This window comes from Aulonocara sp. 'chitande type north' Nkhata Bay, linkage group LG22 (assembly GCF_057382095.1).
Source record: "Aulonocara sp. 'chitande type north' Nkhata Bay isolate Kocher_YH1m ecotype deep benthic linkage group LG22, A_spYH_male_GT1.1, whole genome shotgun sequence".
In the NCBI taxonomy this organism is placed as follows: Eukaryota; Metazoa; Chordata; class Actinopteri; order Cichliformes; family Cichlidae; genus Aulonocara; species Aulonocara sp. 'chitande type north' Nkhata Bay.
The window spans coordinates 1,422,234-1,433,358 of record NC_141364.1 but is presented as its reverse complement, the minus strand read 5'-3'; positions in this window follow the sequence as shown (position 1 = coordinate 1,433,358).

Genomic DNA, 11,125 nt, shown 5'->3' with positions numbered 1-11,125 from the left:
GTATATACTTAAGACTAACACATTACTTTCAGTAGTAACTTTTCTCCAGCATTAGTTGCTGGTGTGGTTTATTTTTTCAATTTCTTGTGTGTGCGGTGAGAATTAATGGAGGTTTCAATTTTTCGTTTGTTTGTTTTTGACTTGCTCTTTCTGATTATGACAAGCATGTCTAAAATACTCTTAGGAAAGTGTGTTTTGAGTTATATTCCTCAACTCTAGTCACAGTTTAAGTGTGTGAATGCGGTGACTAGAAGGTTTTGAATGATGAATAAAGGTGAGAGGTATTTCTTTGGTGATGTCAAGTAGGATGTTTTAAAGTTTGAAAGTGTTTTTAATTTGAGAGAGGCATGAGTGATGTTATAAGAGTTTGAGTTTCTTTTTCTTTCAGTTCAAGAACGCATAAGTACATACACTTGGTACACCCGTTTACTCTTTTACTTTATTAAAACAGACGGTGTATTTGAGTTTGAATTTCAGTAATTGTATGTTGATATGGTAATTTAGTTTATGTTAGGTGAAGGAGATGTCCATCTCTGCGTCTTGCAGGATTGAAAGTGAAAGTTGAAGGTTGTGATGTGAATGCTGTGAGTACTCGATTTGAATGATTCTGTGTGATGTGTACAAAATACTAAATAATAATAACACTATGAAAGTTGATAGTAGAGTGAGTGCAAGGCGGTGTGTGAACAGAGGAAGTCTGAGAGAGAAGTGTGTGCGTAGGCAAAATGCAGTGTGTGCGTGAAATAAGGGAGTATTGTTTTTACATCAAGGTTTAGTAGAACTAAAGTAGAACGTTACAAACAAACAGATAAAAAAGTAAAATTGAAGAGAGAAAATAACTGACAATTACATTAATGAATAGAAAACACACATACACAAAGTGCCATATGTGAAATTATTCTAGGAAGGAATCAGAAGTGAGATAGTTTAATATAAGATGCAATGAAGGAAGCAGCTTACACTCCTTTAATTTCCAGAGCCAGTGTGTTCCCTCCCCTGCCCACTTGGGCCCCGTATCAGGCGAGTATGGAAGGCTGGATAGCCCATGACGGGTAAGATCCCACCTCGAAACCCTGGGACAACCTAAGGCAGGCACAGTCACGATTACTCGGCCTCACTCAGTCCCGGTGAGCTCAGACTCACGGGTGAGATGAAGGGAAGAAGACGGGACCTTAAGGGTAAAGCCGCTGGGCTAAGGCGAAGGGGGTAAGTGGCAAGTGGAGCCCTACCTTCTGGCTGAGGACAAGGAATGCTGCTATTTAAGGTAGGAAATCAGAATTTGGGTTAGTAAATTTGGGAAGGAGTAAATTGACTGTTTAAAGGCAAAATTATGAAGGAGTCTGACACACTGCAAAAGCAACATATGCAAATTCACACACACAAACAGAAAATGCATTAACCTTATAAAGACAAGACAAGCTCATGATGATTATTTGTATAGATACTGATTAAACCTGGCTTAGAACACAAAGATACGCAATGAAGATCAGCTTGCTACTTGTATGAGTGGTACAATGGTGTGAATGGTTAATGAAATACACTTGAGTTTGAAGCTGAGGAATAACTCAAAGAAGCTATATGACAAAGGGAGTTATGAAAATAAAAGTGATTAAAGTAGTTTTAAAAGAGTGACTTAGGAGTGCTCTCTCGTACTGAGTGATCAAGTAGTGATCACTGTAGAAAGAAATAAAATGATTTAATGAGGTGGTAATGTTTAAACATATGTTTCTGTTGTTACAGCAACTCATTGAGAGATGACTCAGTATGCAAATTAGTTGGAGTGAGTGGTGACGTAGGAGCTTCCTGTGTGTGTGTGACTGAGGCTTTCAGAAGAGGAAGCATGGCAGACAAGAGAAGTACAGATTTGGGTAGGAAATAGTTTATAGTTTAGTGATTATATGTTGTCGTAAGGGGGTTTTATGCTGAATTTAAGTATGTTAAAGGGGGTGATTTTTGTGTGCAAATTGTGTGGTTTTAATGAGACTTTCGGTGTATTGAGGAGGTGAAATTATGTGGTGGCAAGACTTGTGTGTTTAAGGTTGTTGAGGTTGTTGTGGTGATGGGTTGATTCTGTCAGTTAGGTTTGGGTTGTTGTTGTTGTTTTTAATAGAGGGAGTTTTAGGAAACATCGACATGTCTAAAATTGGGCCCATTATTTTGTAACAGTGCACTTAAAGAAAACCTGTCAGGTGATTTTGATTTTGTTTTTATGAGCTAATAATCAGCTCTATTTTTTCTCATTTCTGTTTTAAGCAGGCCTGCAACAGTGAATAACGGCGCTGAAAATTATCGGGAAGAGCAAATATAAGGGGGCTTTCCAGATTACAATTGGCTGAGGAGAAAGCTACCTGTGGGGACTATTCAGGTCGTAAGTCCCTGTAAAAAGGATTTTATGCGAGTCAATCCAGTCCAAAAGCATAAAGAAATATTTTCCTATGGAAAATAAAAAATGACTGAGCTCATTTTGCTGAGGGTGGAGAATCTGACGCGGGAAGCTCCACTATTAGCAAAAATATGGAGTGAATGTGTGAGTGAATGTGAGGATGAATACATGTGGACAAACAATTTGCTTTTACCAGAGAAAATTTCTGTTTTGTTGACTGGGGTTAGATTATGGGATTATAGTATATGGTTGGGAGAATGCCAAATGTTAAAGGGGAAACATTTTCTTAATTGTAGAAACACATGACTGATAATTGTTCTGTTTTAAGTTTATTTGTAAGACACAGATTGGAACATGAGTGGGGAAAACTGAGCATTTTTAGTTTTGTATAGTATTTTGACACATTTCATGTATCAAAATAAAGGGGGGTTTAGGGTGTATTAATTTAATTGTTTAATAATTTAGGATCATTTTAGGACTTTTGGGGTTTTTGATCATTTGGATATGGTAAAACTGAAACTGTTATTTTTATGTTAAGGTTAAAGGATTAAAGAACTGAATCCTGTTTAGAAGATACAATGCCGGTTTTTCAAAGCTGTGAATAAATCTTAGAGGGAAAATTAGTGAGGGTTGAAGGAGTAGAACAGGTTTGATTTCTTTTTTGATTTTTAGAAGAAGTGGTTATAATGTAGGCTTACACAGACAGATATTACACAGAAACACACATGACAGTATTGATTCCAGGCAAAAGGCCTCAAATTCATTTAGCTTTTTGACTGAACTTAAAGAAGGACCAAAGAGGAAGGAAAGCATATATTTTGGTTAAGTCTGATAAATTAGAATTAGAAGGTATTGTTAAATTAAAAGGAGCAAATGAAATAAAAAGGCTATACCAAAAACGGGTTATAACATAGGAAATGTGAGGTTAAAATGAAGTTAGTGTTAACACATAGGAGTTGTTTTTAGGCAGCATTTAGCTATGATGAAATGTATACAGGAGTAGTTGCTTATATGCTTAAACTTAATTGATTAAAGTGGTTGTTTTCTTTTGGAGCTTTTAGTAGAATAGGCTGGTTCTAATGATTTTTTGTTAAAAAGGTGGACAGTTTGTGTAAAGGATGTTGATGATCAGATAAGGGAAAATAGAGCGAGCAACCGGACGTGAAACCAGCGCTTAAAGAATTTTAAAGTGATGAGGAACGTTGAAGAATATATATAAATACAAGTCAATAAGTTAAGAGCATAATTAGGATCAGGCTTTTGATTAAAGAGTCCCAGATAGGATAAGTTAGGGAGGTGCAGGAAAAGGTGTTTTGTTTCCTTTGCAGAAGATCTCGACGACCACAGGGAGGTCCGAGACCACCAGAGAGGGACCGAGAAAACCTAAGCTTACACATGGAGTGTTCTCGAAGGGGAGCTGGTGTTTATTACCGGACCAATTAGATGACATGAGGTTGTCTGATTTGCTGAGAGAGGACACAATGTATTGCGACCTCTGGTGTTCCAGAGGTCGAGAGAGGGAGTGTGGAGCAGGGAAATTATTTTACTGCTATTGTTAAATAATCATCATTATTACCATTGCATTAATAATATAATCTGGAGTTTATATTGCATTCAGGGGTTGAACAGTGTGTGTCTTTCAGAAAGGCTAAAAGTCACAGGCTGACAGGAAACAGGCTTGCAGAGAGTTTGCAGAAGCAGGAAGTTATTTTGAGCAGCAGGCTAAGACGAGGCTTTAACAATGTAACAGATAGCTTTAAGAAGGCCTTAAGATGTTATGCATACAGTTATTATGTTGACCTTGTATTTCAGGTGCAGTTATGACTATTTTATACACAATGCATATCTGTGCTTATTAAAGAGTTGGAGCTCGGTCAATTAATTGGGGGTTGGAAGCTTTGTTCGGCGCGATGTCCGGACAATCTATTGTGCAAGTGACTTGGAGCCATAGAAGGAATTGCAATACATGCTTACAAAACACTTATATCAGGTCATTTTATATTAAGGTTTTAGTAGAAGTTCTTGGTTAAAACATTTATTTAGTAGAAGACATACATATAGTCTCAGTGAGCCTCTGGTCTGGTGAAAGGTCAGAAGTGCAACAGGTGAATTGAGAAAGAGCATTTGAGGACGAGACACAGACAGTTAGTAGGTGAAGAGGTGACACAGAGAGCATGTGAGGTCAACATACACACACACATGAGTTAGATTTATTTAGAGGAGAGATTAGTCATGTCTCGGTAAGAAAGAGGAACGATTCACTTTAAGACAAGAACGGAAAGTACCAGCCATGAAAATAGAAGATGATCTTCTGGGTTAAAAGTCATTGTGGTGTTGATCTGATCTATGTATAAAATGTATCTGTGACGCATGAAGGGGCGTCAGTAAATCAAACCCTGATGCTATAAAATATCTGTTCATGCTTTGATTAAGTTGAAGACTACTTGCTGTCTGCATACAGAGTTGTCTTCCCACACGTGTGTATTCATTAAAATCATTGTTTGACCAAGAGCTCCTGGACCATGGGTGGTTTGTATTCTCCTTCCTCAATTTTGAACCTTAACAGTTGACATTTCAATCCTGACGATTCTGATGGTTCAGATGGAAAATCAACATCTGTTCAATGTCTCCTTGCTATCTGGGTAGTCATTTGTTAAGTGTTATGTTTGGAAAGAAAAAGGAAAAAAACTCCCAAGCTGGTGAACTGAATGTTGCAGTTGCTTTGCACACTGTTAATGAAGACTGTGTGCTGTTTTGTTTGTACCAGTTGCCAGAATAAAGAGGGAGCCCAGAGTAAAGGCAAGTCCAGCGTTGCAGTGCCGTCCTTTCTACATGGGCATATCACACCACTTGCACAATAAACTCACAGAACAGCAACAGCTACATATGTTTCCAGAGAGGATGCGGCAGCTGAAAAAACCTCTCCCATTGCGCCTGTCTCTGTGTGTTCGGCACCACCATTGTATGTTTTGCAAGATGATGACTTGATTGACAAGAGCAGTTGTATGCCTGTGGCCCGTTTGCGAAACTCAGAAGTGTTAGAAAACTTAGAATCGTTTCTGTCGCATCTGTCAGATTCCGCCCGTGAAGATATCCTTGATCTGATTGAAGCTAATTTGCTGCTTTTCTCTGACCATCCTCAGCAGACGCCTGTGCTGTTTCATGATATCGTTGTGGAAGTTGATAAGCCAATAAAACAACATGCTTATAGACTAAATCCAACCAAGCGGATTTTAATGCAACAGGAAGTTGAATACCTGGTTAAACATGGGTTAGCTGAGCCCAGTAACAGTGCGTGGAGTTCGCCCTGTATTTTCGTGCCTAAACCAGATGACACCCCACGTTTCTGTACCGATTTCAGAAAGGTTAATGCAGTCACAAAACCTGATTCTTTCCCTCTCCCCAGAACGGAGGACTGCATTGATCGTGTCGGCTCAGCTACATACTGTCACGGTGCGGCATGGCACACCGTGGAAGGAGTGGGGAAGGAGGACCCAGGCGCGTGGAAGGAGTGGGGAAGGAGGACCCAGGCGCGTGGAAGGAGTGGGGAAGGAGGACCCAGGCGCGTGGAAGGAGTGGGGAAGGAGGACCCAGGCGCGTGGAAGGAGTGGGGAAGGAGGACCCAGGCGCGGTACTCTGTGTATAAACAGTGCGTTTATTTACAGTGATGGAAACAATAACAGTAAATCCCCGTGCTCTCCCGTGACTCCCGTGTCGTGTCTTCCCAAAAAGTCCGTGCTCCGTGTTCTCCACTCTCGTGTGTCCACACACACCCCGTGCCTGCTGCCCTCCGATGTTCCACGCTCCTCCTGAGGGGAAAATGACAGAGGCAGCCGTCAAGACACTTAATTCCAGTAGGCATACACTCAGACTTTAACTAAGCAGAAGACTAACGTGGAGTCTCATGGAATGATCCCGCGTCGGTGGGAGCTCCAAGACTCTCTTAAGTAGCTCCCCCGACGAGGCCTGATCAGCAGCAGGTGTGTGGCTTCGGGTGTGGCCAGTCCCCTTGCAGGACCACACCCTCCAGGCCTGACGCCGCCTATAAACAGGTGCTCAGCCACACACACATATATATATATACACACACACAAGCACAGAGAAGGGAAGCAACACCAAAATACATATAATAATACTAATAATATAATTCATAACTGCTCAGGGATCCTGGGTCGCTCAGACCCAGGACCCTGACACATACATCATAAATTAGACCTGTTAAAAGGGTATTGGCAAGTCCCGTTAACCCCCAGAGCTTCTGAAGTCTCCGCGTTTGTAACTCCAGATCATTTCCTCCAATACACTGTAATGCCCTTCGGGTTGCGAAATGCACCTGCAACATTTCAACGTCTGATGCAGAAGGTATTGTTTGGAGTGAGAAACTGTGAGGCATACTTGGATGACATTGTCATTTATTCTCCAACATGGTCAGAACATCTGGAAACGCTCTCTGAGGTGTTCAGAAGTTTTTGTGAATCTTCTCTCACATTAAACCTCTCTAAGTGTGAGTTTGGTAAAGCCATTATTATTTATTTAGGGAAACAGGTCGGACAGGGGCAAGTGCGCCCTGTTGCTGCGAAAGTACAGGCCATTGTTGATTTTCCTGTCCCGCAGACAAAAAGAGCTCTGCGTCGTTTTTTAGGAATGGCTGGTTTTTATCGAGGGTTTTGCAGAAATTTTTCTGATGTGGTTAGTCCCCTAACTGATCTTGTTAGCCCCTTAAAGTCTTTTATTTGGTCTCCAGCGTGTCAGGTGGCATTCGAGTCTGCCAAAGCATTGTTGTGCAGTGCACCAGTGCTAGCTGCGCCGACTTTTGAGCACCCTTTTAAACTAGAAACTGGGGGCGATCGTGGTTCAAGAGTTGGGAGTTCGCCTTGTAATCGGAAGGTTGCCGGTTCGAGCTCTGGCACGGACAGTCTCGGTCGTTGTGTCCTTGGGCAAGACACTTCACCCGTTGCCTACTGGTGGAGGTCAGAGGGCCCGGTGGCACCAGTGTCCGGCAGCCTCGCCTCTGTCAGTGCGCCCCAGGGTGGCTGTGGCTACAATGTAGCTGCCATCACCAGTGTGTGAATGTGTGGATGACTGGATATGTAAAGCGCTTTGGGGTCCTTAGGGACGAGTAAAGCGCTATATAAATACAGGCCATTTACCATTTACCATAGAAGTTGATGCCAGCTCGTGTGGCGCAGGCGCTGTTCTGTTACAGGAAGATGGTCACGGCGTAGATCATCCCGTCTGCTACTTTTCAAAAAAGTTTAACAGACACCAGACCCATTATAACACCACTGAAAAAGAGGCCATTTTTGAGCATTTTGAGGTCTATGTCGGGTCAAGTGTGCTGCCTGTGCAGGTGTTTGCCGATCACAACCCACTAGTGTTTCTTTCCCAAATGCGCAACTCCAATCAAAGACTTATGTGCTGGTCCTTGTTACTGCAAGATTTTAACTTGGAGATCAATTACAAGAAAGGGAAAGAGAATGTGTTGGCTGATACTCTGTCTAGAGCACTTTCTCCTTGAATTAAACATTTTGGGGGTAATGTTAATTCTTGGGAAAGGGGGTGTTACGACTGTGATCATATCATATCGTAAATTTGAGTGTGCAGGTGCTCCTCCGTGGTTGGTGCATCCAGGGTGGATGGCTCGCACCGATTGGCTTAGGACCGTATATATATATACATATGTGTATATGTGTGTGTGTGTGTGTGTGTGTGTGTGTGTGTATGTATGTATATATATATATATATATATCGATTCACTGATCCACACTACCAGGCTATACAGCAATGACATTGGAATGTCGTTCGGACTGGAGAAGTGTAGTCGGATGGTAACAAAGAGAGGGAAGGTAGTCAGAACTGAGGGGATTGAACTACCAGAAGGCAACATTGCAGACATAGAGGACAGTTACAAGTACCTGGGGATCCCGCAGGCGAATGGGAACCATGAAGAGGCCGCTAGAAAAGCTGCAACCACCTGCAGAGGGTCAGGCAAGTCCTGAGGAGTCAGCTGAATGGTAAGAACAAGATCCGGGCCATCAACACGTACGCCCTGCCCGTGATCAGGTACCCTGCTGGGGTAATAGGCTGGCCAAAGGAGGAGATAGAAGCCACTGACATAAAGACAAGAAAGCTCCTTACCATGCATGGAGGGTTTCACCCCAAGTCCAGCACCCTGAGGCTGTACGCTAAGCGGAAGGAAGGGGGCCGGGGACTGGTGAGTGTCAGCACCACAGTCCAGGATGAGACAACGAACATCCAAGAATACATTGGGAAGATGGCTCCAACTGACCGAGTGCTCAGTGAATACCTCAGGCAGCAGAAACCCAAGAAAGAGGAGGGAGACGAGGAACCATCATGGAAGGACAGGCCCCTGCACGGTATGTACCACCGGCAGATAGAGGAGGTGGCTGATATCCAGAAATCCTACCAGTGGCTGGACAAAGCTGGACTGAAAGACAGCACAGAGGCACTAATCATGGCAGCACAAGAACAAGCTCTGAGCACAAGATCCATAGAGGCTGGGGTCTATCACACCAGGCAAGACCCCAGGTGCAGGCTGTGTAAAGATGCCCCAGAGACAATCCAGCACATAACAGCAGGGTGCAAGATGCTAGCAGGCAAGGCATACATGGAACGCCATAACCAAGTGGCCGGCATAGTGTACAGGAACATCTGTGCCGAGTATAACCTGGAAGTCCCGAGGTCAAAATGGGAGATGCCCCCAAGGGTGGTGGAGAATGACCGAGCTAAGATCCTGTGGGACTTCCAGATACAGACGGACAAAATGGTGGTGGCTAACCATAGTGGTGGTAGACAAACAGAAGAAGATATATATATATATATATATATATATATATATATATATATATATTCAGTGAGCAACAAATCACCCTGTCATGAAATAAAACTATGTTAAAATAAGGACCACTAGATTTATTGTCTTGTGTCTGGGGGTGGGCGTCCGGGTACACACCGGCTCACTCCTTGGCGGCCGCTTATCGGGGCCTGGAGCCTGGGGCTCGCTCGGGCCACTTCAGAGGTGGGGTGCCCCCGGCCTCTTGGCGTGGTGCTCGGTCACTCAGGCACAGCTGGCTGCCGGCGGAGCTCACGGGCGCGTCACTGCAACTCCCCCTGGCTTCTGCTCCGCGGCTGCTGAGTGAGCCCTCATCTGGGACTCTCCTCAGCTCTTTCTGGGACAGTGGCGCGGCTGCCCCTGTGTTGGTCTTCCTTGGTCTCTTGTGTTCTGGGGCCTCCGGATGTCTGGAGTTTTGATCTCCTCCATACCTGCTTCATACCCTGGGGACGGGGCTGTGGCTCCCCACACCCTCTAGCAGATCGTTACATGGAGAAACCTTTGGAATGCAAGCATGCTGATCCACACAGGTGTCCACACAGGTGTACACACGGGTATTCACAGACGCGGACTACAGCTTTCTTGGCTGCTGCCTCAAAGCACATTGTGCGCTGTCTATCTTGCGTGCTGCACAATATCGTTTATTATTTAGTATCTACTGATATCTACTGCTAGCTAGTTTATTGTGATGGTGCTGTTCTTTTTATTATGTTGCTCTTTGTTGTTTTCTTTCTCTCCCTCTCTTTCTTTCATTCTTTCCCCCTGTCCTATCACACAGTCATGTCTGTCCCGTTTGCAACTGAAAATAAAATAAATCCATAATTATAATAAAGGTCAATCAAATGGACCAATATGGCAAGGCCATGATGATCCACTTGGTAAAATAAATCCGCTTGGCATCTTTCTTGGCCTTAAGACAACAATTCTGATGGTAAAGATCCAAACGGGACACAAAAAAAAAAAAAAAAAAAAAAAAAGATTTATTGTCTTGTCATAACGTCTTGTAATAACTGTGTATTTTGGATTTGAAAACACATAGATGAGGTTAATAATGACACCATATTCTGTACCATAAAACAAAGTGCAACTCGGGACTCTTACTTGTAATGAAGCATTACCATCTTAAAAGCAATAGTATCTCCCACCAGTGATTACAGGAAATTTTGCTGATAAATCTCCTGGACACGCCTGCAGCACAAAACAATAAATTCTCGTTCTGAGTGCCTGTTAATGCACAACAGGCTAAACTATAAACTAGGTGCGGCTGAAAGTTTATGCAACGAGAGGCAGCTTCAATCACCACACCTCATATATCTGAGCATCAGATCAACAAGATTCATAAAACAAGTTGAATAAAGTAGAACACCAATGCAATATCATCTACAGCTGGACGTGTGTTCAGTTTAAGGGGCACCATCATAAACATGTAACATATTCAGCCAACATGATTTATGGCTGTTCAGCAGTTACACGTTCAAACTAACTCGTAACCCAAGAAGAGATTAGACCCATAATGCTAGCATCTCTGACTTTCCACTGAACCGACGGAGCCTGTGTAGCAGCCACCACATTCATGTAACACTGAGGGAGGAACAATTTGAGACTATGATGGGCACACTGAAAAATGTGTATTTATGTTAAGTTGCAGATGGATTTCAGCCTTTAGCTCCATATGTGAGATGTGTGGGGCAGCGTAGGCGACTGTAGGATGAAGGCAAAGATAAAGGAACAATAATTGGAGATTAACTATCTGAATTTCAGGAGCGAGACCACTCCTCCAAACAGGGCCCTTCCAGGTCCTATGTGACCCCCCCTCCCAGTTGTACAAGCTGTTCGTTCTAGTTTTTGTGCTCCACCCTCTCTACCCTTTTTTCTCATTAGTACATGGG